Source organism: Lutra lutra, chromosome 4 (genome assembly GCF_902655055.1).
Source record: "Lutra lutra chromosome 4, mLutLut1.2, whole genome shotgun sequence".
Classification (NCBI taxonomy): Eukaryota; Metazoa; Chordata; class Mammalia; order Carnivora; family Mustelidae; genus Lutra; species Lutra lutra.
In genome coordinates, this window is record NC_062281.1 from 175,577,212 (window position 1) to 175,597,181 (window position 19,970).

The window sequence follows — 19,970 nt, forward strand, 5'->3', positions numbered from 1 at the left end:
GCTGACACTCAAGCCCCCTCCCCGGGCTGCATGCGCCTTCTGAAACCAGAAGTTGCTGAGCGCCTGTGGGCAGCAGGTCGAAGTGCAAACCCTGCACTCGGCATTCCAGGCCCTGCCTGCTCGGACTCGTGCAGCTCCGGGCCTGTGCCTCCTTGTCCTCCCAGATGCCAACACTGTAGTGTTCCTAATGCTGCGGGTCCCTGACCACACGGCGTCCCCCCGCACCTCGGCATCTGCAGGCTGGCCCCTAGTCCTTGGGGTCCCCTCTTCTCCAGGGAATCTGCTCGTCCTCTAGGACTTAGCCCAGAGGGGACCCCTATAGAGCCAATCCGACCTCCCCGCCGGCCCTCTCATCAAGGTAAGGGTGTCCACTTTGCCCCGACGACAAACTCCACTTATGAGAGTGCCAGAGCCTCACATGTGAACACGGAGGGCAGGACCAGCCTTTCTCCTCCGGACCCCTCAGGATTTTCCAACCCAGAGTCAGCGGGGCCAGACCCTGTCACTGGCTCTGCTCCATAGGGGATCTCCAAAGCATCACAAACTCCTGAGCTCCCCCTGCAAACCCGCCCCCGTCTGGGTGAGCTGGGTCCTGAGGCCGCCCCTGCCAGGAAAGCTTCCCAGCTCCATGGCATGTATCTGCTGGCATGTGGGTGCCTCCGAAGACCCTGCGAAAGTCAGAGGGGACACATGACTTGAAACCGCTCAAATGACCTCTTGGTGCCCAAGTCTAGATGCTTCTAAAGACCCTACTGTGGGCAAGGGACACATCAGCTGCACTGTCCTCCGTCCTCCACAACCAGCCCTATTAGCTCTTCAGTGAGGAGCCCCCGGAGCACCCACACAGGCCTCAGGGTGGGCCCCCACCATCCTGGTGATGAATCCTTCGGCTCTCCTGCCGTTGGCAAACACGGCAGCCATAGATCAGAGCCTCTCTCACCTCCTGCGGGCTCCTCTACAGACCACAGCCATGCCCGGGCCTTGGGTCCATGGGAACCCTGGGCCGGCAGGATCTTACTGCCCTGAGCAGCCCGGGACCATGAGACATGGATGCAGGGGTAGACACAGCCTTTGTCTGCTGAAACAGAGCCCACTGGGGACGCACACCACCCCAGAAGTGGCGTTCCTGGATTGCCTATGGGGGTGTGGGGTGCAGGGACTGACCCTGACGGGCCTGGGTTTGATTCTGGCTCAGCCATTTCACCACACGGGTGGCATGGGCAAGTCTCCTCGCCTCTCTGAGCCTCAGTTTCCCACCTGGGTGAGTGTGGGAGGGGCTGCAGGGGCGGGGCTGGAACCAAGCTCCCAGGGCCCTGAACAGGCTCAAGATCAGGTCATGGCTATAGGAGCAGTGGGGCCTCGAGGGACTCTGAGCAGCAGGAGGACAGGCCACTCCTGTGTTTCAGACAAATCCCTCCCGCCCCTGTGGGTTGTGGGGACAAAAGGGTAACCTGCTGTGCAAAAGCTTAGACCTCCCACAGCTCAGCAGCCACCCAAGAAATGGCAGCAAAGGTGGTGGGGGGAGGGTTCGGAGACAGTGGCTCCCAGGACGCCTTCCCACCACCCATCAGCACACCAGCGCCTCCCGCATGCAGGCACTGAACCCCGCACCTCATAGTACCCAGCACACCGCATCCTCTCCTCCCTGCATCCTCACAGCCCCCAAGAAGTGGGTGTCATTTCCATCCGCTTTCACAGAAGGAGAAACTGAGGCCCAGAGGAACCACAGAATGGGAAGGACCTGGGAGAACTGCCCTCTAGACCCACACCCATTTCACAGAGGGGAGAACTGAGGCCCAGAGATTGGCAGTGACTTTCAGAAGAGAACTGTCTTAATACAATGCTAAATGCCCCTGGTGCAGGCCTGGCGTGCACACAAGGGTCAGTAAACAGGGGTTCCCTCTGCTCCCTGGCCCTTCCAAGGCCTCTGTGTCAGAGCTCAGGCTGGGAGCACCCCTCGAGCACCATCAGGACGAAACTGAAATGTGGATGGATGATGCCGGCCACCAATCCTCCCAGTTCCGTGTCACCCCCAGCCCATGGGAGTCTGCAGTCCAGCCTGGGTGTGGCTGGAGCTCAGGCTGACTCACAGTCCCACCATCCTCCACTGGCTCCTGATGCCCAGTGGTGTCCCCAGACCTCTGAGGGCAGGAGCCGGGCTGGGTCCCAAATTCTCCCCGGACCCAGATCCAGGGGACAGGGTAGGTGTCGGTCTCAGCTTGGGGAGTAGTCAGGGCCCGCTGGGAGCAAGGAGGGTTCTCTGCTCCCAGGTCACTGGAGAACCAGGAATTCCCAGTCACTGGGGCATCGGGAGCAGGGGACAGGGGTGGTGAGGGACCGTGGAGCCGGGTCAGGTAGGGCCAGGCTGGAGGGGCTCTGGCGAGCAGGGGTGCTTTGGAAGGGCAGCCAGGGGCTGCCCCATGAGCCCCAGGGAACACCCAGGACTGTAAGAGGGAGAGGTTCACAGCCTGAAGGTTCCCCGCAGCTGTGACGGCGTCTCCCTGCCCAGGCTGTGCTCAGCTGGCCCCACATCCCCGGAGAGGGCAGGTCGGCTTCTCCCCCAAGAGCACTCAGCCACCACATCCCTCTCTCACAGCACCTGCAGGAAGGACCTGTAGACAGTCTCTCTGCTCTGCTTCTCTGGGGCTGGACTGCGTGACAGCCGACCTCCATGGGAGCTGCAGGCCTGTGAGAAGGGAACGCACACTGTCCCCTCCCACGTGGCAGGAGGGCCCACCCCATGGCCCATCACTAGAGACCACATGAGGCTTCTTTGTGCCCATCCTCCTTAGAAGCTGCCCCATGTGCCCAGGGACCCATTCTACGCATGTCAGGGCAGACCCCAAAGGTGGCCCCTTCTAGAAGGGTCCCAGCTCCACCCCACCAAGGGGAGCCTGGACGCTACCCCTCCAAGAGGCAGACCCAGACCTGGGTCTAAGGGGAGCATCCCTTAGAGCCATCTGGTCCACCCCTCCCCCCTTTTTTCAGAGGGGAAACTGAGGCCCAAAAAGGAGAAGTGATTTCTCAGGGACCACCTGCAATTTGGCGACAAGATCCTCTCCTCCTCTCACTGCTCCACCTCTTCCTCCCCACCCCCGCCCACTTTTTTTCTTATCTGTGTCTAGGTCTTGCCTCACATTACACGGGGACTGTGTTATGTTGTGATCACATGGCCTCGGGAGTCAGGCAGACCTGGTTCAAACCCCAACCCCACGACTTCCTGGCCACAATATCTGACGGCATCTCTGAGCTTCTTGGAGCCTCAGTCTCTCCCTGGGAAACAGGGCAAATCTAAAAGAGACAGAAAGAGAGAAGTGCCACTTGGGATAAAGCCAGAACCGGGCTCCTGACCCCTCTTCCTCAGCTGCTCTGTTGCTGAAGGACCCACCATGCCCCAGACCTGCCCTAGCTTGGGTTTCAAAGGCATGTGAAGGAGACTGGGGCATTTTGCCCATTTTAATACCTACAAAGGGGAGAGTATGGGCTCAGTGACTACATGGCAGAGCTATTTTTCAACTCCAGCCTGCGGGGGGTAAAAACCCCCTCCCCTTGCCATCTGCCTCCCCAAGCTTCTGCTCATTCTGAAGCAGCAAGACCCCTACCCAGATGCCCCCTGACGGCTGTCCTGGGATACAGGGGATGGGGGAGGGGGAAGAAGAGGCAGGTCTGGAATTGTAGGTGCCAGTCTTCCTGTACCTCCCTCCGTGTCAGGAGGGTCTGTCTGGACCCAGATCTTGGGAAGAGGCAGGAAGCAGCAGCCTGCGTTCTGGGCAGCGTGGCTGGCCTTTCACCCGGAAGCAATCCATCTCCAGCACCAGGCCGTTCGGAGTCCTCCCTCAGCGACGCGCAGCCTGGTCCAGGGACGGCCAGCCCGTACACCGTTGTCATTTCCTGGCAGAGCCATAGGGTGACGCGTGAAGGGGGTGAATGGTCTCAGGTGGTTTAGGAGGGCCTCTTGGAGGAAGTGACATCTGAGCTGAGACAGTCACAGAATCTCAAGGCTGGTCCTCCAGCCCAGGGTCACCACCTGGAACCCTCCCAAGGTCAGGGCTGGCAGGTTGAACGGACAGGAACACAACAGGGCAGACAGGCTCAGGCTCAGCGTAGAGGGACCGCCAGGAGCGGTGAAAACTGAGTGTAAGCCATGAGTCCCCTGTGCGGGCAGAAGCTACCCAGCTTCAGCCAACCATCTGGGCCACACCCAGGGTTGTTAGACCTCTTCATTTTTTAGGAGAAAAGAAAATCAAACGTTTATGTGAGCTATCCCAATTTTTAGACTTTCCCAACTCATTCTAGTTCTTTCAGAAGACATTTTGTGGGGAGAAAAGTCCATCCCCCACCAGATACATCCTGCAGGCCACCCTTGTACAACTCCTGACCTATTCCAAAAATCTCCATTTTACACAGGGGCACGGGATTCTCCATCTCTATCTTTCTCTCCATCCCTCCCAGCCTTGGCACCTCATCTCCATGCCCCGCCTGGCGCTCCCCCTCCTCCCCCTCACTCCTTCCCTCCTCCCCCCATGTATGCCAGGTTTATTTTCAGAACCTCCGAATCCTTCCAAAGCCTCTGACATTTACTCTTTGGAGTTAGAAAATTTTCTATTTCTCTTTCCCAGAGCGAGGCTGGTGGATGAGATTTCCCCGGGGACCCACTGCCCTTCCAGAGGTGAAGTATGGGGGCAGAGCTGGCTTATGTCCGTCCAGCACCGACTGTACCAACCAGCAATTATTAGGCACCCACTATGCCCACCAGACTCTTCTCAGGAACCACCACAGTCAGATCATTTAACAACCCTGTGGGCTTGGTGTTACCATCTGCACCGGGCAGGTGAATGGGACAGGTAAATCACAAGATCACGTGGTAAGTGAGAGAGGGAGCAAGGATAAAACCACACCTCTTGGGCCCCAAAGTCCATTTCCTTCTTCTGTGCTCTGTCTTCAAGGTCCATGGGTGCTGAGGCCCTGAAGGACAGGCAGCATTTGGTCAGAAGAAGGATTTGGAAGGGGGCACTCCAAGGAGGTAACTTCCAAAACAAAGACACAAAGGTAGAAACAGCACATGTCTGAGGGGCCAGTGGGAGAGGCTGGAGTAGTGGGGTCATGTTCAGGAGCAGAAAGGGGTCAGCTCAGCTCAGCTGCAGAGGTGGACTTGGCCTGTGTGGGTCAGGTCTCTTTGATCACAGGTGGAAGGAAAGCCAGCTCATTCTGGCTGAGTTTGAAAAGAAATACATTAGCTCATCCGAGTGGGCAGTCCAAGGGCAAAGTGAGCAGGGGTGGGAGGAGAAAGGGCTGCTTGCAGAAGGGAAACATCTTGGTCAAACCAAAAGGAGGAAGGGAAAGGTGGAGGAGAAGAAGGAGAAGGAGAGAAAGAGGAGGCAAGGGGACAGATCACAGGAACACGCTCAAACATGAGGACTTCCATGCACAGGGGCCTTCTGTAAGCATTTTACAAGCACCGACTCTTCTATTCTCAGAACAATTGCCGACATATGTATTGTCATTACACTCACTTTATAGATGAAGAAACTGAGGCTCAGAGAGGTTGAGGAGCTCCTTCAGAGTCACAGCTGCTCCAAGATTTTGTATCTCGGCTTCAAAGTCAAGGTCCTAACCACTGCAGTGCACGGCCTGCCCGCTGGACCGAGGGCAATGCTCCCAGTCCTCCCACCAGCTCCGCGTGTTAGTGGCCATCACGTCATCATCACCGTAAGAGTTTGCTGGGGCTGCCGTAACAAGACACAACAAACTGGGTCACTTCGAACAACAGAAATTTGTCTCTTCGTTCTGGCCAGATCAAGTCCCGTATCAGGATGTCTGCAAGGCTCCACTCCCTCTGAGGGTGCTGGGGGGCAGGATCTGCCCCTGGTCTCTGAAGCTTCCAGGAGCTCCAGGAATTCCTCAGCTGATGGACAGCCATCTTCTCCCTGTGTCTTCACTTTGCCTTCCCTCTGTGTTGGTCCCTGTGTCCAAATTTCCCCTCTATAGAAGGACACCAGCCACATTCAATTAGGGCCCCACTTAACCATCTCTTTTAACGTGGTTACCTGTAGAGAAACCCTATTTCCAAAGAAGGTGACGTTCTGAGGGAGTGTGGGTCAGGACAGAGCACATCACTCCAGAGAAACACAGTTCAGCTCATGACAACCATCAGCCCCACTTTGCAACAACACGTCAGCCATTCTCAACTGTCCTGACCAGTGACATCTGGGCCCAGAGAAGGACGGCCCAGGTGGTTCAGAGCTAGGCACAGAGGCAGAGAAGTGCATTCAAGCCTTCTTCCAGGACAGGGGAGGGAGGGGTGGTGCACAGCGGCCCTGAGGAGGAGACCAGCTTGGGGCCCGGAGGAGGGGGCAGGGGGTGTGGGGGAGGAGCATCAGCTCAGAACCCATTTCCAGCTGGTCCTGAAGAATTGCAGATTTTGAAATATGAAGCGTAAATGGAGAAGACATTCAATTGAAATGGAAACGTGTTATGGTGGGCAAAAAGGAAAGAACATGGAAACTGCATTTCCTCTCAGGACGTGTTTATGTATCTCTTGAAAGGAAATCCCCTAATACAGCAGCCCCGGACACTGAGAAGCGGAGGTAAGGGGGCCCGGCTTCCAGGTGGAAAGATGGCAGCAGCGACGGGACTGATGTGGCGGTTCTTATGCTCAGGACACCGCCCCGGGGAAGAGGGTCTCATGGTGATGGTGGGGAGCCTGGGAGGAGCCGGCTGACACTGACTTGCCAGGTGACTCTGGGCACACCACTCAAGGACACCAAGCCTCCCTCCTCACCCACCCCCAGCAGCCACACTCAGGTCCAACCTCTCCGACCTCCCCATCTCTGGGGCAGAAGGCAAAGGGCCACAGGGCAGCCACGGCGGTGCAGAGAAGGGGCACCAGGATTTAGTGATGTGGCAAGCACCTGGAGGTGTCTGGCTGCTTCACTTCCATAGGCATTAGCTACAGATACACAGTGCCCCACCCCCCGCGGGAGCCCCCAGGGCTCACCTCTGACCTTGACTCCAGCAGGAAGCCTGCCACCAGGTAGTGACCAGGGCCCAGGGACCAGGGTAGCCCCTTCTCGCCTCTCAGGAGCTGATGATCTCTACACAGGACAGAGGGCAAGGCTGTGGGGTGGCTGGGTGGGGGAGGGTGTGGGACAGCAGACTCACGGTTCTGCAACGATCACCCTGTCATTTCTCCCCATGGGCCACTCATCTATCCCTCCTAGCAAACCCATATGACCCCCACTTAGCAGATAAGGAAACTGAGGCTGGGGACGACAAGGCATGTGCCCAGGGAGCCTCAAGGCAGGAGCATGAGGACACAGGGCTCCCACTCCCACCTCCTGGTTCCAAAACAGGCACCTGGTTCCGCCCCGCCTCAGAACTCCTTACGAGCGGGCCTCTGCCTTCCAGCCTGTGTGCTCCTCGAGGACAGCAGCTCTGCCTCCTTCACCCCTGCATGACTGTTGTGTGGATTCCCAAGCTCCAGACCCAGGAGCCCCTCCACCAGCTTCCTCTGGGAGGCTCAGTAAAGACGCAGATTCTTGGGGCACCTGGTGGCTTAGTCGCCTAAGCATTCAACTCTTGATTTCGGCTCAGGTCATGACCTCAAGGTTGTAAGATCAAGTCCCGTGTTGGGCTCTGCACTAGGTGTGGATCCTGCTTAAGATTCTCTGACCCTCTACCCACCAGCCCTCTGCTTCTCAAAGGGGGAAAAAAATATGCAGGTTCTTGGCCTCTCCCACAGCTGCTCTATCAGTGTCTGATCCCACCTGAAGTTTTTACAAACTGCCCAGAGGAGTTATGTCCCAGCACCTGTGCCCTAAAACCATGAACATCACTCTCTCTGACTATGTCTTTGGGCTTGAGGGGCAGGTGTGGTGCTGAGTGCTTTACATACAGTGGTTCAGTCAAAACTCAGCAGTGTCATCTACCATTATATCCCCCTTTTACAGACCAAGGAAGCTGAGCTCTGGGCTGATTGAGTAATTTTCCCGGCATCTCCCAGTTGATGGACTGGCATTGAACCTCACACGACACCCTTAGACACCAGCCATCATCAGCACCTCTCACTTGTGCACTAACGCCAACATGAGCATGCTTCCCAGAGCGAGAACAGCAATGACCAACACTTATTCAGCATTTCACAGACACAAGCCTGACGCAAGTGCCCCGTAACAAAGCCTTCCCTAATCTCCCGCCTCTTGGAATCAAGTACAATTATTAACCCCACTTATATTCGGAAGGGCTAAGTCTCCTACCCAAGCTCACACAGCTGGTTCTTTTCAGAGCCAAGATCTGAACCCAGGTGTTCCCATCAAATCACATCCACACTAGTCTCTGCTCGTCTCCAACCATGGACCCCACTAAGTCATCATAGATAAAGAGAAATAACATGTATTGAGCATTTACTGTGTGCTAGGCACATAGAGCTTAACTCAGTGCCTGTCCTATAGCCAACACTCAAAACGCATCTGCCGATGGACTCACTCTATGTATGTGAACTCGCTTAAGGCTCAGATCTCCCCGTCAAGCCTCATGACCACCTGGGAGGTAGGGGTTGTTATTACTCAATTGTGCATTTAGGGAAACTAAGGCTCCTAGAGTCAGAGGGTTTGCCCAAGATCATGCAACACGAGTGCTCAATCAACAGTAGCTTGTGGTGTCCTCTTCTTCCTTCCCCTCCCTTGGATCCACACTGACATCTTGCTGGAGTCCCTTCCTTAATCCTCCCCAAATCCTGGAATGGCCCCCTTGGGCTGCAGAATCAACCAAACCCAATCCTCATCCCTGCCTGGATTCTCATCACGTTCTATGATGAATGTCATTGTTATGCAAGCCATTCTGAGTGTGGTTTCATTGACTTGGAGTCTGAGCATCATTATGGATACAAGGATCATGATAATGTGCAGGAAATGTAATGTGATCGTTGAAAGAGATTATCAGTGGAGGAGGCTGGGGGCCAGGAGAAAATAGAATCGTCCCTGTGACTGCGAATGCTCACACCTGTGCCGCCGCCCTACCCCCCCCACCCCCCCACCCCCATCCCAGTCCCCTCTCACCACACTCCAGCCCCCAGAGCCTGCTGTGCTCTGGATGCCCTCCCCCCATCCCCACACAGATGGGAAAACAGATGCTTATGGAAGAAAGTCATGGACTAAGATGTCCCAGCAAGTGGGGGACAGAGCCCAGAAGCGGCCCCAATGGGTCTGATACCAAACTCAGCAAACGTTACCCTACATCATATCATGGAAAATCAAACCTAATTCCATTGTGTAGATTCCAGAAGGACAATGTCAATCGAATTCACTCATCAGACACATCCCTCCTCCTCCTTCAAAGGAAAGCAAAGAAGTGGAAACTGAAGAAGGTGCTCTGGATGGTAGTCCCAAGAGGGTGGACGGTGGATCACAGGTTGTAGCACAGGTGAGTGGGATGTACTTGGACCTGAGCCCACAGTCAGCAGCAAACCCCCTTACCCCCAGGTGGGAGAGCATACGGGAGCACAGAGAAGAGCCAAGGACACAGAGGGGATGTCTGCTCCTGGGAGAGCCTGCCCCGGCCTTCCTGAAATGGGGATGAGTGGTTTCGCCGAAAGAGAACGTGATTTGGCTTTTTGTGCTCTGAAAGAATTGATCTTTCTCTTTTCATGTTGAGGCTCAAAGGGCCAAGTTTAATCCGAAGAAGACTTTACACTCAGTTATTGACAAGAGTGAGGTCAGCAAGAGCGAATGGGGGCAATTTCTACCTGTGCACATGGTCAGTCACAGCGGTTACCAAGAGAAGGTTGTTAGCAGCCAGAGGCTGTTTGGTGCTTGACCAAGGATGGGGGGTATAACTACCCCTAATGCTTTGTTCTGGATTCTTTCTTTCCCCATGAACTGCAGTGAATCTAACTCTAACATGCCCAAATCCAGATGTGTGGGACCCCAGGGAACAAAGACAGTTGAGAACAGCGAAAGAAGAACAAAGCCTTCAGCTCTCGCTAGAAGCAGAGGAGGATCTGGGAGGCTGCCCAACTGTGAGACCAAGTTTCCCTATTCAAATGCCTGCAGCCCTGACTGGAGAGACAGAACTTCTCAACATGGTCAACAAGGTCCTCCCTGGCCTGGACAAAAACTTGCCCCAGCCATACCTCCCCCAACTCCCCTCCCTTTATCTGCTCCAATCACGCTCGCTTCCTGGCCCTCCTGACCTGCTCATCCCAGGGCCTTTGCACATGCTGCTTTTTTTGCCCAGAATACTTTTCTCTCCCCTCTTACTTGAAAACTCCTATTTACCACTTCCTCCAGAAAGTCTCCCCTGACCACTCACTGCAGCTGTCATTTTGCATGCATTTAGATGATTGATTTTTTTTATATCATTTGCTCCCACTATAGTCTAAATTCCAGGGGACAGGAACCATACCTGATCCTTCTCTCTGTTGTATCCCCAACACCTAGCACAATATCTATCACAGAGTGAGTACCCAGTAAATACTGAGTGAATGAATGAATAGGGAGTTTCAACAATGGTTGCCACAGACGGATAAAACTCTGTCCTGTGTAAGCAGTAACTAATTATCTAAATGTTCAGAGGGTCTCACTAGTTTGAGGGATCCCGGAGCTAACCAGTGATCCAGGGAGCACTTTGGGAGATCCAAATTAAGGCAATAAGAGAACCACATATCAATGTCAAGGTTGAGAAAGATGGAGGGGAAGGAGGGAAGGTGGAGAGAACAGAATGGCCCTTCTCCTCCCCGACTCCCACCACTGCCAGCCCCCCCAATTCCCAGAAACACTCCCCTCTCTATATTCCTTAACGTGGTGACTCTGCCAGGGCCCCACCAATAGATTCTCCCCATCTTCCTTTAATAACTAAACCTCAAATTTCAGCTTTGTGCCTGGTTGCCCCGACTACATTTCCCCAGGCTGGAAAAGCCTTCACCTCTGTCCATTCTTGCTACCTTGAGTTGGACCCAGCCATCCACAGAGCAAGGGTAGGGGGAGGAAAATTTATGGCATCCCTGATGGGATGACGATTATGAATAGCGGGCTGTCCCATCACCACCTGTCACAGCCATGGGGAGGACCCTGGGACGGACAGGCACTGCAGGGCCCGCTCTGTCCTCAGCCCCAGCCTGGTGGAGTCATCAAATAAATCCAACATTTAGAAAAGGGGGGGGGGTGGCATGGGGGACTTCAGCAGACACTTTCCTGAAGTGTAATGGCAATAAAAGAGAAAAATGGACCAGCTCACTCCAGATAACCAGCGCCAGGGAAGTAATTATCCCACTCAGGTCCTCGGCGAGGATGCCGGTGGCAGAGGCACCTGCCCAGGTAATTCATCAGCCACAGATTTATGGACTCCTCAGGAGCCCCTGCATAAAGTCTCCCCTCCAGTTAACTCAAGACAATGCTATTTAGATTTTGTCAAGATTATTGCTCTTCTCTGCTGTCCCTGAGTGGGGAGAAGGGGACCATCGCGTGTGGCCCAACTGAATATAGGTTGGCTGGTGGCAGCCTGAAGAAAGATATCCCCAAGTGAGCCCATTTTTTCCAGCTGCCCGAAACTTCCCCAGAGTCTTGCTTTCTCCCTGGAGTCACCGAGCTGCTGGGGTCATGTCAGGCAAACAGAGAGCCCAGCAGCATGCTCATAGCAGAAAAGACTGTGTTGTGTAGAAGGACCATGAACCTAGGTCCTCATCTGTGAAAAGGGGATTAGCATGGGCAATGGGGGCTCTCATTGTCTCTATTGTATGACATTTTAAAATGAGTATATACTCAATGAATACTGTTATGCTGAAAAGAAATAAAAAATTTTAAAAAAATTTTTTTAAATGAGTATATACTGCTTTTGAAAGGAGAAAAGGAAACACAATGAAATGGAAATAAAATGAAGGTAGGAGCCCACACCTCCTCTTTCTGCAGTGAGACTTGAACTAAGTGGAACCAGGTGGGACCGATGAGCACATGCTGGGCACACAATGAGGGTCACTGCCAGGCTCCTCCTGTTGCTGTGGCCAGTGATGGTTATTGTTATCGGAAATCAGCATTCTTGGCAGGTGTTGACTGTGTGACCATGAACAGGGAGGATGACCTCTCTGATTCATCTATAAAATAAGAAAGGCATTGTCTTCCTGCCTAGAGGCAAGAGGATGGACCAAGAGAACTTTTCCTGCCATTTCCAGTCCCAGAAACACCTTTTGTGTCACAGCAGCTGGTGGCCATGGTGTTGACACTTCAAGAGGACAGGGAGACACTGAACGGGCCCCTCAGCTTCCCCTGCATCCCCGCCCCCGCATTCCAACACTCATTCGTTCAGGCACCAGGAGCATTTCTTTAGCACTCAGGAAGCTGCAGCCCAGGCCCCCGGGGAGCTCTGAGCCTGGCAGGAGAGGGACATGAGGGACACGCAGGCACAAGCAAGTCTGGGACAGCCAGAGGCAGGAGCCAGGTCGGTGCGGGGCGGGGGGGGGGGGACCTGCAGGGCTTGTCTGCATTGCCTGGGGAGGGCAGGTGAGCCTCGCGGGAGAGGTGATATTGACCTGAGAGTGGGGAGGAGGCGTTTGTCTGGGGGTCATGGTGGGAAGGGCACTCCAGGCAGGGGGAATAGCATATGCAAAGATCCAGAGGCTCGGAAGCATTTGGGCTGTTCAAGGAAGAGCACCGGGCTTGGAATGGCTGAAGGATGTCTTTTAGGGGTGGAGCCAGAGGCGAGAGATGAGACCAGGAAGCCCAATGCTGGGTCCTTCTCCCTGTCCCCACCACTGACACCCAGAGCACTGCTTTTTGCCTGTGAGTTTAAGTCCAAGCTCTGCTTTTGATCCATTATGGGACTCTGAGCAAGTAGCTTCACCTCTCTGAGCATCAGCTTTCTCAGTGATAAAAATGAGGATAAGATGCCTCATCAACGTGTAAAAGAAATAAAGTTCCCATTCATTCATTCATTTATTCATTCATGCAGCAGCTAGGAGAGCATCTGTGCCCCCAACCCGGCACTGGAGCATTATCAAGCCCTTCATAATCCATGGCTGATGAGGCCTCATTGTTGCTATGGTGACTCCAATGTGACCCTTGGACACAGTCTCCCTGGCCTGGCCACCAGGTGAGGAGGCAGCTAGCTGCCCTGGAAGGAGGCAGGATTCCTGCTATGGGAAAGGGTAGGCTGTCCCTGAAGTCCCTCCTTCCGGTGTGTCCCTGTCCCTCACTGCCCCTCAGGGCCCTCGTCACCCTCGTCCAGGGGCCCCATTCAACAAAGAAGCACAAGATCATGGCTCTAACTTTGGAGCCAGCCTGGCCATGAATGTTAGTGCTGCCTCCTCTGAACTGGGAGACTTCAGAGACCTCCCTCAGCTCTTGGAGTCTGTTTCCTCATCCATAAAATAAAGGTGGTAATAGTTCCTTCCTTGTGGAGTGAAATGAGATAAAGCACAGCACTATGCAGAGTATACAGTAGGTACTCAACAGTTGCTTACAATCATTGGTCTGATAGGTTTTGAGCTCCACCTGAGCCTCTTTCAGGTCCTCCCTCAGGCTGCCTCATCTCCCTGCCCTGAAATCACGCCCCCCCTACACACCCCCAACCCCCGCCTGGGCTACAGGCTCGTGACTGTGCCCCAGAGAAGCTGAGCATCTCCAGCCTGGCCCCAGGCTTGGCAGGAAGCTCAGCACCTGCCACGTGGTGGGCACTCGGTGCACGTGGGTGAATGGCGTTGTGAGAAAGTCATCCTCCTCCCACTGCCCAGAGCTGCCTGAGCCTCAGTGGCTGCCCTGTCAGACAGAACCAACCCCTCCCTGCCTGGGACACCCATCCCCAGCCCACAGCTCAGCTCACAGTTTCATCCCTGAGCCTCTGGCCTGAGTCAGGGTCTGCTGCCTCCCAAGGACCCCTGTGATGTCACTGCCCACTGGGACACCCAAGAGTCACATCCTGTGGATCCCACCATTCTGTGTTCTCTTATCTAACAGGACAGCCCTGTCATTTATCTGGCACTAACTGTACAGGTAGCAAGGCTAACTGTACTCTGAGCTGCAACCAGCTGGTGTCTAGGTCTGCGGAAAACTCGAGGCAGGGGTCTTCCTTCCCAGCTCAGGGCAAAACATGCTCCTGTGAACCCCTCCTGATTTCCCGGATCTGCACCATCTCAGGATGAGGTCATTTCCCTGAAAAAGAAACTGAGAGAAGGAGGTAACAGTCAGAGGTGGTGACAGTAAACTATAAACAAATGGCCATTCACAATAAAATCTTTAGTAATACTTAGGAGTAAATTTAACAAGTGAAAAATAAGGTTTGTACACTGAAAACATTGCTAAAGATCCAAATAAAATGTGAGACATTTCAGGTTCAAGGGCTGGGAGACTCCGTGTTGTTGACTTGGCAATTCTCCCCCAGATTGATCCACAGATTAAAGGCAATCCCTATCAAAACCTCAATAAGGTTTTTTACCAACTTGACAAACTGACCCCAGGATTCATATGGAAAGTTAAAGGACCAAGAAAACACCAATTTTGAAAAAGAACAAAGTTGGAGAACTTACCCTATCCAATTTTAAAACATACTGTGAAGCCATGGTAACCAAGGTAGCATGGCATTGGGGCAAAGACGGGCATCTGGGTCAACGAAGGAAACTGAGAGTCCTAAAATAAGCCCTTAAATTTATGGGGAATTGATTTTCAACAAAGGTACCAAGGCGGTTCAATGAGGAAAGAATAATCTTGTCAACAAACAGTGCTATTCATCTGAACTCAAATACACACTTCATGCCATGCACAAAAATTAACTCAAAATGAATCAAAGTCTTAAACATAAAAACAAAAACTATAAAACTTCCAGAAGAAAATAAAGGAATAAATCTTCATGACCTTATATTAGGCAGGGTTCTTGGAAATGCCACCAGAAGGGGGCATCTAGGTGGCTCAGTTGGTTAAGTGTCCAGTTCTTGGCTTCAGATTAGGTCATGATCTCAGGGTTGTGGGATCGAGCCCTGCGTCAGGCTCTGCACTCAGTGTGGAGTCACTTGAGATTCTTTCCCCATCCTTCTCCCGCCCCTTCTTCTCCTCCCCCTGTTCATGCTCTTTCTTGCTCTAAAATTTAATTAAAAAAAAAAAACACTAAAAACATGATCCATAAAAATAAAAAGAAATTAAGAATCAGCAACTTTACCTTATCAAAATTCAAAACATTTGTCTCAAAGGACACCATTAAATGTGAAGACAATCCATAGACTGGGAGGAAACATTTGTAAACTGCATGCTGTAAAGGTCTTAAACCCAGAATATGTCAACAACACTTATAATTTAATAAGAAGAAGACAAACAACCCAATTAAAAGATGGTCCATGACTTGGGTAGACATTTCAGTAAAGAAAATATATGAATGGCTAGTTAGGTAATAATAACATGCTCAAATGTTCAACTAATGACATTAGTCATTAGGTTAAATGCAAACAAAAACCAGCAATGAGATCCCAATACACACCCACTTGAATGTCTACAATTTTTTTTAAAACACAATTTCATAAGGATGCAGAGAAACAGGAAATCTCATATATATATATATATATATATATATATATATATATGCATACACACACACACACACACACACACACACACACACACATGTAGGTACAACCACTTTGTCAAAACAGCCTGGCAGTTTCTTAAAAAGCTAAATAGAAACTTACCATAAGACTCAGCCTGTCCATATTCCCAGGAATCCCCCCAAGAGAAATAAAGAACATATGTCTACCAAATGACTCATGCACAAACATTTATAGCAGCATTATTCACAATAGCCAAAATGTGAAAACCACCCAAACATCCATCCACTGGTGAATGGATACACAAGCATGGTTATCCGTCCAACAGAATACTACTCAGCCATGAAAAGGAAGACCCACTGATAAACACTACCCTTGGATGAACCTCGAATCTATTATGCTAAGAAGCCAAATGCAGAAGACTACATGCCATAGGGCTCTCTTTATTTGAAACAGCCACAAAGGGCAAATTGATAGAAACAGAAATCAGACCAATGATTGCTGAGGACACTGTATAAGTGTGTTGCAGGAGGAGGGGAGGGTGGAAGCAGGGCTTAACTGCAAACAAATAGAAGGGAGCTTTGGGGCAATAAACATGTTCTAAAACAGGATTGTAGTGATGACTGCTCGACTCTGTAAGTTTATCAAAAATCAGTGAATTGTACTCTTAAAATTGTTGGATTTTGTTGTGAATCATACCTCGGTAAAACTGTTTACTTAAGAAATAACTCAGTTGGTTAAGCATCTGACTCTTGGTTTCAGCTCAGGTCACGATCTCAGGGTCGTGAGAATGAGCCCCAAATCTCGGGCTCCACACTCAGCAGGGAGTCTGCTTGGAATTCTGTCTCTTTCTCCCTCTGCCCCTCCCATGCATGCTCGCTCTCTCTCTCTCTCTCTCTCTCTCGCAAATAAATAAATCTTAAAAAAAATAATAAATAACTTACTCCTAACTCTGTAACCCATAGAAATGGCTAAATGAGGAAAACGATAAGTAACAAACACGGTTCTCTCCCTTCTCTTTCTCTGCCAGCTCTCATTTGTTCTGAGAAAAGGGAAAGAAGAGAGAACAGCCTCAGTGATTTGCCCCAGTCTTAGCATGGAGGCAGAACTCTAGCATGGCCAGGCCCTGCCCTCTCTTCCTTCAACTCCCTCTGCTCTCCCATACCTTATTTCCACCCCAAACAGGCTGGCCTTCTTTTGGGACTTCAAAGCAGCAAGGTTCTTCCCACCTCAATGCTCCTGCCTGTGCTAGCATCCCTTCCAGGAACACATTTCCCTCCCTGCCTAGTTCTGCTCAATCTTTAGACCTCAGTTCAATTGCCTCTTCCATAGGAAAGCCTTCCTGAGCCAGACCAGATCCCTCTATGAATTAATATCATAGACCTTATTATACCTTTCTTGATATAACTTACCACAGTAGCAACTTTACATTTCTTTAAGACATCATTTGATTCATGTTAGTCCAATCCCCGTGAAGACAGGGACCATATCCTCTTTGTTTACCATTATGCCTGAGGGCTCAGCACAGTTCTTGGCACATAGTAGATTCTCAGTTAACTGCTGAAAATTTAAAATTCTAAACTTCTTAATATCAAGAGATTGTAGCATTCAAAACTTTTTGTTATTTTGAAATATGATAATCCATCATATTATACAATTATTATGTTCCTGAAATATTTTGTGTGTCAAAGAACAACAACAAAAAAAAAACTACAGAACACTAGTAAAACCTGGTCTTGCAGTTTGCAGTTTTATCATTTAAGGAGAGTTTTTTCCTCCTCTCTAGTCAGGCTAAACAAGAAAAGAAATGTAAGAATATACAAATTGTCAATATCAGAATGATCATCACTGTTGGTCCCATTGACACTAAAGAGATACTAAAGGAATGACTCTAGGTACACAAATTTGATGACTTATGTGAAATGGACAGATTCCTTGAAAGATGCAAACTACAAATTCACAGAAAGACAAATAATTTTAATAGCCATGTATCTATTAAAGAAAGTTAATCAATAATTATTTTTAGGGGCGCCTGGGTGGCTCAGTGGGTTAAGCCACTGCCTTCGGCTCAGGTCATGATCTCAGGGTCCTGGGATCGAGCCCCGCATCGGGCTCTCTGCTCAGCAGGGAGCCTGCTTCCTCCTCTCTCTCTGCCTGCCTCTCTGCCTGCTTGTGATCTCTCTCTGTGTCAAATAAATAAATAAAATCTTTAAAAAAAATAATTATTATTTTTAAATCTCCCCCCCAAAAAAAGAAAACACCAAGCCCAAATGGTTTTACTGGTGAATTCTACCAAATGTTTACATCACAATCTCTTCCAAAAAATAGAAGCAGAGGGAACATGTCTTAACTCATCCTATCAGGCCAATATTATCCTAATACCTAAAGCAGATAAAGACACTATAACAAAAGAAAACTACAGACCAAAATGTCTTTTAATATAGATGCAAAAATTACCAAGAAAATATTACCAAGAAAATATAAAAATGTATAGTAAGAATTATAAAGGACAATCATGTAGGCTTTATTCCAGGTTGCTGAGTTAGTTCAACATTTGAAAATCAGTCAGTGTAATCCACTATATCAAAAGAGTCAAGAAGAAAAATCATATGATCATATCAATTGTTACAGAAAAAGCAAAAGACAAAATCTAATGCCTATTCATTCTCACAGAAGAAGGAAGGAAAAGAAAGAAAGAGAGAGAGAGAGGAAGGGAGGAAGGAAGGAAAGGGAAAGGAGGGAGGGAGGGAAGGAAGGAAGGGAGAAATAGAGAGAGATAGGGAGGAAGGGAAAGGAAAAACTCTTAACAAATTTGGAATAGAGGAAACTTCCTCAATTCAATAAAGAACATCTATCAAAAGCCCTACAACTAAACTATACTTACTGGTGAGACTAAGATCAAAATCAAGGGAAAAAAAATCCTATTCAACATCATACTGGAAGTTGTAGCTAGTGCAATGAGACAAGAAAAAGAAATAAAAATATATTATTCACAGATGGCATAATTTTCTACAGAACCCCCCCCAAATTTCTGCAAAACCCTATCAGAACTAATTAATATAGCAGGACCATAAGATACAAGATCAATATACAAGTTTATTGCTTTCCCATATACCATCAAGGAATAATCAGAATTTGAAGAAGAAAAAAAAAAAAAAACTATAAACAGCACCAAAAAAAAAAAAAAATGAAGTACTTTAAGTATAAATCTAACAAAATATGTGTACAGAAAAGTTTAAAACATGAAAAAAAAATTTTAAACCTAAGTGAAGGAGCTAGTCCACATTCATGGATTAAAAGACCGGATACTGCTAAGATGTCAATTTTTCCTGACCTGATATACAGACTCAGTGCAATACCAATGAAAAGCCCAGTAAGGTAGTCCACAGATATGGCAAACTGATTCTGAAATTCACATGGAAGGGCAAAGAACCTAGAACAGTCGACAAAATAGTGAAAAAGAAGAGCAGCTTTTCCTGGCTGTGGCTTAGCCCCATGAGGAGCTCCAATCTACTTAGCAGTCATGACGTGCAACAGTCCATGCAGGTCCTCTAATGCAAGAAGACGATCACAGCCGTGGCGCACTGCAAACAGGGCAGTGGCCTCATCAAGATGAATGGGCAGCCCCTGGAGATGATCATGTCAGGCACACTGCAGTACCAGCTCCTGGAACCTGCTTTGTGTCTGGGCAAGGAGCGATTTGCTGTGGACATCCGAGTCCAAGGTCACGTGGCTCAGATTTACACATTTGAAATTGGCCACTCCATCTCCAAAGCCCTGGTGGCTATTATCAGAAATAGATGGATGAGGCTGTGGAGAAGGAGATCAAAGACCTCTGCATTCAGTACAACCAGACCCTGTTGGTAGCTGTTTCGCAGTGCTGCGAATCCAAAAAGTTTGACAGTCCTGGTGCCTGTGCGTGCTACCAGAAATCCTACCAATAAGCCTATGGTGAGGATCAGGGTTTACCTTTATAATAAAGAATTGTCACAGTACTTAATTGCCACAAAGAACAAATTTAGAAGACTTGTGCTATCTGATTTCAAGACTAGCAATAAAGTTACAGTAACTAAGACAGCGAAAGTTAGACACATAGATCAGTGGAATAGAACAGAAAGCCTAGAAATAGACCCACATAAATATAGTTGATGTTTAGAACAGAGCAAAAGAAACCAATGGATAAAGTATAGTCTTTTCAACAAATGGTGTTGGAACAATTAGACATCCATACACACACAAAAAAAAAAAAAAAAAAAAAAACAAAAAACAGGCACAGACTTTATATCTTTCACAAAATTGACTCAAACTTGGTCATAAACCTACCTGTAAAATGCAAAACTATAAAATTTCTAGAAGAAAACACAGGAGAAAAGCTAAGTAATCTTGGGTTTGGCTGCAAGTTTATAAATACAACTCCAAAAGTGCCTTACAGGGAAAACAACTGACTAGTTGA

At 49.8% G+C, this 19,970-nt stretch overlaps 1 pseudogene; it reads left to right on the forward strand.

The window, feature by feature from the left end:
* The first annotated feature begins 19,012 nt into the window (after positions 1-19,012).
* On the forward strand, positions 19,013-19,461 carry LOC125097414 (40S ribosomal protein S16-like; annotated as a pseudogene).
* Positions 19,462-19,970: the final 509 nt, after the last annotated feature.